This window comes from Aythya marila (assembly GCF_965140915.1).
Source record: "Aythya marila genome assembly, chromosome: 3".
Lineage (NCBI taxonomy): Eukaryota > Metazoa > Chordata > Aves > Anseriformes > Anatidae > Aythya > Aythya marila.
In genome coordinates, this window is record NC_139044.1 from 9,366,071 (window position 1) to 9,373,277 (window position 7,207).

Here is a 7,207-nt window from a genome sequence, read left to right on the forward strand (position 1 = left end):
ATCTCCTTCTTCCTCCCCAGTACTCCCCAGCGACACGGAGCATCTGCCTCAGCTTCTCGCCCCATGGCACCTCCAGGGGTTGTACAGCTCCGCAGAGCTTCCGCCCTGCAACCTGCGGTGTGTGGAGACTTGCGAAGGACCAAGGCCCCACCACGCAGCTCACCCTTAGCTGGCGTCTTCAAACCCAGGGCTTCTGAGCGATCCCAACCAGAGCCAGGCAGGCTGCTTCTTCCCACTGGCAGCCTTGACGGTAACCCAAATGTTAGAAGACCACGCAAGCATCCTACTGACAAAGGTCTTTCTCCAACAGGCTGTTAAATAGACAATAAAGAAAACGTAGAGCTGGGAGGCCTTTTTCGGCTTTGATTTGTTGTTGTTTCAAGATTCAGGTTGCACTCCGTGAAAGAAAAGTTTTGAGCATGAGCATTGAATCACAGAACCATAAATTATCCCAAGTTGGACGGGACCCATAAGGATCATCGAGTCCAACTCCTGGCACCGCACAGGTCTGCCCAAAAGTTTACACCCTGTGGCTAAGTGCTTTGAATGATCTGGAGCAGCAGGACTGAAAAGGAGGAGAAGCAAGAATGACACTCAGCACCTCCTAGTACAACACAGAGCGAGCTCTCCATCAAACGAGCGCTTGGCAGACAGCAAACAAACAGCAGAGTGTGCTGCTTCACAACTCATGCAGCTGAGCTGTCGCTCTGGATGCACACATCGCAGATGCCAAAAATTAACATGAAACCCAAAAAGTTATTAATTGAAATCAGAGCAAAAACCAACAACATCTATAACAAAGTGCATTGAATACATAAGTGTGTGTTCAGCCTGCACATTCCCTGAGTTGCTGATAGCTGGAAGCAGAGAGAAAATATTTAATATCACTGCATCCTTACCCTTTGCTTTCACTTTTGTCTTGTTATCTGTTGTCTCAGACCCCCATTTTTGGTCTGCATTGCATAGTCCTTCCATGATTTTATCTGCTTTTCTGACTTGAGCATCAGTGGAAGGATGTTTTTCCTAGTTTATAGAAATTGGAGCAACATAAATCATCTAATAACAAGTAGGGGGAAGCTGAGTCATAGATCTTCCTGCTACTTTTCAAATAACCCGAAGGAAGATAAACAGGATTTTTGATGCTAACTTCTCCCGTTTTGCAAGATTTCAGGATTCCTCAAACAGATGACTTTTATGATCCTCTCTTGGAGTACTCTCACTCACATCATGCTTCAACTATGAGCCAACACAGGGAGAAACACAGATATCAAAAGCAGGGAAAAAACAATAAAGTATCAGAATACACTCGGTATTGATTTTAAGTCTGAAGGTACTTTTCTCTTTCCCCTTTGTCATTGCTGACAAACTGGTGCTATTATCTTGCTCCTAAAGAAACAAGTCAAAATACCTCTGAGTCAGGTGTTGTAGCCGCAGGATTGCAACAATGGAGATGTGGTAACCAACCAGGGGGCTTGTGCCAGACTTTGGGTGACAATGTGTTCAGTTCAAGTTTCAGGTGTCTGTTTGTATCACTTTGATACACTTTGATCACTTTGTATCACTTTGATACAAACAGATTGAAATTTGTTGCTGATGTCGAACAGCTGATGACCTTACCTTGCTACTTTCCCGGCCTTAGCTCCACAGGGGAGCCATATATTGCTACAAAGTGTAACTGAAGTTTTGGTTCAGCTCAATGCCAAACTGATACATATTTCCCAGCTACAAGGAATGGTAGCAATTTTACTCTACCCACCATTTTGCTGATTAGGACAGCTGGTTCCTGCTCCTGGTGGAATATGAGAAAAAGCTGCTTCTATCCAGGGTCAAATGTATTTCAAAGATTCCAACTCATTTCAATTCATTTTTTTCACGTAAACTGCCAGTGTGAATTTAAGGCTTATACTTGTGTAAGGCAATTACTTCACAATTGCTCTTCCTTCAGGTTTCACTTTCCCTTAGCGAGATGGTACAAAACATAACCCAATGCAAAAGAAGTATGAAGAGAAAATGTTGTTACCTGTTGGGCTCTGTCCACGGTACCTAGAATGAGAACTGTTGCCCTGTATGAAATATAGTATTTAGTATGCTGGCTTTTTCCTATTCTCCTCCTAAAGCATCACACCTTTACCTTAAAAAATCATCTTGCACAGGCTTGCACAAATGGGAAAGACTCCCAGCATCCACCCATCCAGTAGAGACTACGAAGTCTCAGGATTTTTTCTTATTTTTCTTGTCTTCTGATGGTTTTAGCAAAGATGACAGTATTAAGCCTTCACTTCATCTGAACAATGTTTTTGTAGGAGCATTTACTCAGCCTTTAAATTGGCAGAATAAAACCTTGATAAGCAAGACAATACCAGGATTACAATACTCCAAACTTAAAGGAGTTGATCAGTAACAGACGTTGTCTCATAGAATTATTAGGGAACCTGGCATCTTTGGAAAAAAAAAAAAAAAAAAGCTGGTAAATTCTTTATCCACTTGAACAACAACAAAGTATGATTAAATGCAATATTTTAAATGAAGTTAATAAGAAGCGCTTTTCTTCAGCTGTCACCTTAGCAAGTACCCATCTACTTTCATGACATATGGCTAAGATGTGTTGGACTGCTGCCACAGTTGTATGATAGCTTGCTTTAGGCATGGTTTGGCATGCAATCCGTAATCATTGTGTAAGAGTTACGCTGACAACGTGTGCACACTGCTACATACAATACTGAGTTCTGTAACATCTCCTTTTTATCTCCTGATGGCTTTCATTAGCATAGATTAACAGCACATACTGGTCTATTTGCTCTAAATCACACCTTCTCAAATTTGGAAAGGGTTTTTCCAAAAATCTAACGTTAAACAGATAAAACACCTCTGGGGATTTATTTTCAAGTTGCTTGTGCTTCTGAATTTGTCTAAAAGCTTTAGGAACCTTTTAAATTATCTACCAGCTGCACAAATTTTGAGCTCACAAATGCTATAGATCTATCAAATGTCCAAGAAGATGACTGCTTTAGCTGTGAAGATGAAATGTGTTTCTATTTGTGTACACAGACGAAGTATTCAAAAGAAAGCATAGGGCACGTATTCATTATATTCTTTGCTTGTTGGTTGTCTGCAAATGGTTTGGTTCGGTCTGTTCACTGCTCAGACACGATTTGTGAAATAAATGTATCGTTCATTCTCAGCCTGGCATTTGTTCTCTGTCAATTCATTGTGAAGATGATGGTCAAATGTTCAAGCTGCAGAGTGTATTTTCATCAGATGCAGATTTTTTGACAGAACAATCGTTCTCCAAAATGAGCTTTCAGTAACCACATGAAAAGCTACGTTGTGGCTAAAGTAGGAAATTAGGTTTATACAGCAAAATCACTCTCCCGTGTTTGGTTAAGAGTCACAAATACACTGAGCGGTACTTGTGGCAGGAGATGATCAGCATAGACTCTGCATTTCAGAGAGAAAAAGGTAATAAAAAATACAGAATTGTACACTTGAATTTGTCATACTTAGATGAATTGCTTGGAGAAAAAAAAAAAAAAAAAGAAAAGGTTTTGTCCCAGTACTTTTCATACTAGTGTCATGAGAAGTTTTAGGGACTGGAAACCTATTGCAACCATATTACATCTCAAAATTGCAAGATTCATCTTGAGTAGACACGTATAAGTACCGAAAAAATCATTAAGGAAAAAAATAAGTAAGGCCTCACTTAATGAGCTCACTTAAATACGTTAATTCATTAGAAGCGGTAATTCAAAGATCCTGAACAGATTGAGAGACCGTGTTTCAATAAACGGTTCCTTCACCTGAAAAGACTGGATGGGATTTAAGTCAATACAAAACCATGATCTTTTTCCAACAGAAGAAGGCTAGATGCAAATCCAGGCCAGAATTTTTGCTCAGGAGCCCTGGTATGCAATTTAAAATTGGAGGTGTCACAAAAGGAGGCTGCTGGAAGAATTGAAGCTTGAGTATCAAAAGTTGGTAGCACTTCCATTGCAGGAGAGAACATCTGTGCTATCAGCAAGATTAGGAGTAAGAGATCAACTTGATCAGACCACATATGATCTCTGAAAAATGAAATACTTCGAAATTATACCTAAGAGTATTGAAACTGCTGCCTGATTAGAGTTGACATTTTAAAGCTACTACTGTTACAGCCAATTACAGGTTAACCTCATTCACTTTCCTAATGTGTGTAGGCCCATCTAAACATTCAAATTAATTTACAGTTTATTCACATCCCTTCTTTGTATCATTTCAAGAAAATCAACCACTACTGCTTCCAAAGAAAATACGTCACTGATTGAATCAGATACAAAGAGCAATTGGCTTATGAAGTTCAGGCAATAACAGGATTCATCAATGAAAATTAATTCCATTCATTTCAGATTTCGGAATAGCTTCTCATCATGTCAGCTTACCACGTCAGGCTGCTGCTATATCCACCTGCATTAACTGAAAAGGCCACATCTGTGTTCTTCAGCAAACTTAATACAAAACTTCAAGGGAAGCAGACAATTTTTAGAAGTTAAAAACCTTTTTCTTATTTCATATTATATATTCCCCCCTAAAGTAAAAATAGACATACTTGAATTCCTAATTCTCTTTTCCTCTATACTTAAGAGTGTCTGGGGAAATATCCTGCCGTTAGTAATCAGATTTCACCGCAAGGATTTATGTTCCTTGTCAAAGTTACATAGAATCATAGAACCATAGAATATCCTGAGTTGGAAGGGACCCTTAAGGATCATCAAGTCCAACTCTTGACACCGCACAGGTCTACACAAAAGTTCAGACCATGTGCCTAAGTGCACAGTCCAATCTCTTCTTAAATTCAGACAGGCTCGGTGCAGTGACCACTTCCCTGGGGAGCCTGTTCCAGTGTGCAACCACCCTCTCTGTGAAGAACCCCCTCCTGATGTCAAGCCTAAATTTCCCCTGCCTCAGCTTAACCCCGTTCCCGCGGGTCCTGTCACTGGTGTTAATGGAGAAAAGGTCTCCTGCCTCTCGACACCCCCTTACGAGGAAGTTGTAGACTGTGATGAGGTCTCCCCTCAGCCTCCTCTTCTCCAGGCTGAACAGGCCCAGTGACCTCAGCCGTTCTTCGTACGTCTTCCCCTCCAGGCCTTTCACCATCTTCGTAGCCCTCCTCTGGACACTCTCCAACAGTTTCATGTCCTTTTTATACTGTGGTGCCCAGAACTGCACACAGGACTCGAGGTGAGGCCGCACCAGCGCAGAGTAGAGCGGGACAATCACCTCCCTTGACCTACTAGCGATGCCGTGCTTGATGCACCCCAGGACACGATTGGCCCTCCTGGCTGCCAGGGCACACTGCTAGTTCATATTCAAGGATCTCCATCTAAGGGCAGATAACCAGCTATCTTATTGATTAGAAATGTATATTTATCAGAAATTTCAATTAAAATACTGTTAATATCACCCTACAACACTGCTTAATAAAATATTTCTATCCTGAGAGCTTCCTTTGCCTGAAAAAAAAAAACACAACCTGTATTGCACAATTGTAATGGATATGTGATAACTATGGGAAAACAACTGCTGTGATCAATAGGTGGAATCCACCCCTGACCCAGAGGAATCACAAAGATTTCTTTCCATACTTACAAGTAGGTTTGTATCAACATCCCTCTACGTAAGCTACAATTCTCCAATAACAGTTCACTTTCTCAAACTTGCCCATTGTTTGAACTAATGAGCACAGGAACAGACTGAAGAATTCACTATCATCTCACACCTCACAAAGACCAAATTGCTCATAGGTGTAAACCAACACAAGACTACAGGGTACAGCCTTGGTCCTGTTGTACACCCACAGCAAAATGGATCAGGTTAATGATTCAGATTAGAATGAACTATTTTTTACAAGATTTATTCCATCTCAAACACTTTGCAGCACATACAAGCAGTTGTGCCAGGAAGAGACCAAGGACAGCTCTTGGCAGCAGTATAAGGCTAAAATCTGAAACTATTCCAGTGGTACAGCCTGCAATTATTATTATTATTATTATATAATAATAATAATAGGCACCATACAGTTAGGGAGGATTCTTCTACTTTAGGAAGCATCATCCTAGCATAGAGCAAGAGCACTGTAGAGGAAAGGACTGCAAAAGTCATAAGAGAGGGCCCATTTCATCCAGCTGCTTTAAATAAATGCAAAAACAATCCATACTTGGTGGAACTTAACAGCTGAACTCAAGACAGGAGGAGAGGGGCATTCTTAGAATACCTCTTCATAAATTCTAACAACACGTGTGCTGGAAGAAAGCAACAGAAAACTGGCCCTTAACGATTTGATCATCTTCAAATTTGTTTCACCTTCAGAATTAACAAGTGTTTTAATGGCTGAGTGTACTGAACATTGCAATATGCTTTCTGTGAAGGTGACAATTTCTGAGAACACAATATATGAACACAGAAGACACCCACAACCTATTACTAATGCAAGAATTCTTCCACTCCAGACTTTCCCAGTCTGTGACCACACAACACTCCCACATAGTGGAACTGCAGGCCAAGGGCAGGCTTGCACAGCTCTGTTGGTTTCAGTGGCCACATAAAGAACATAGAAAAAAACTTCTAACAGTTCAAAAAGAAGTCATTGAAAGTATATTAATATAGAAGTACTTAAGCAATAAAAAAAAAAAAAAAAAAAAAAGGGAAAAACACACACAGCTATTTCAATATAACTGTAAGGCATTTATAACAAGTCACATTTTCCTGTTACTGGGCTGCAGTAATTTTGTGCAGACTAAGACAGTCTAATCCAGTAAAAGATTTGGTTCTATGCAGTAACTTTATGAATGGGTGTATGTTTACTAATATCAGTCTAAAGGAAGAACCTGTATTATTTAAAGTACGACATTTGCAGAAGCATTGCTAATGGGCTTCTGGTTGAAGTTTGACTGTATCTTATTTCTCCTGCTTGTCTTTTCTGGGCTTCATTTTAACCATTTTACTTTTGCTTTCTTGTAACTAGGTGCAGTGACTTTAGTTTTGGTTTCAGGTGGGTTGATGGGAAGGAAGAAAGTTTTGCATCTATTTTTTCCTGTTGCTTGTCCATCCATACTATTTTCTATCACAGTATGGTCCTTGACTAAGCAGTTTCATCCAGCTGAGAAGTAATGCAATTGTTCCCTAAAATAGTATAGTTCATATCCAGAAAGGATTTAACTGTGCTACAGGAGAA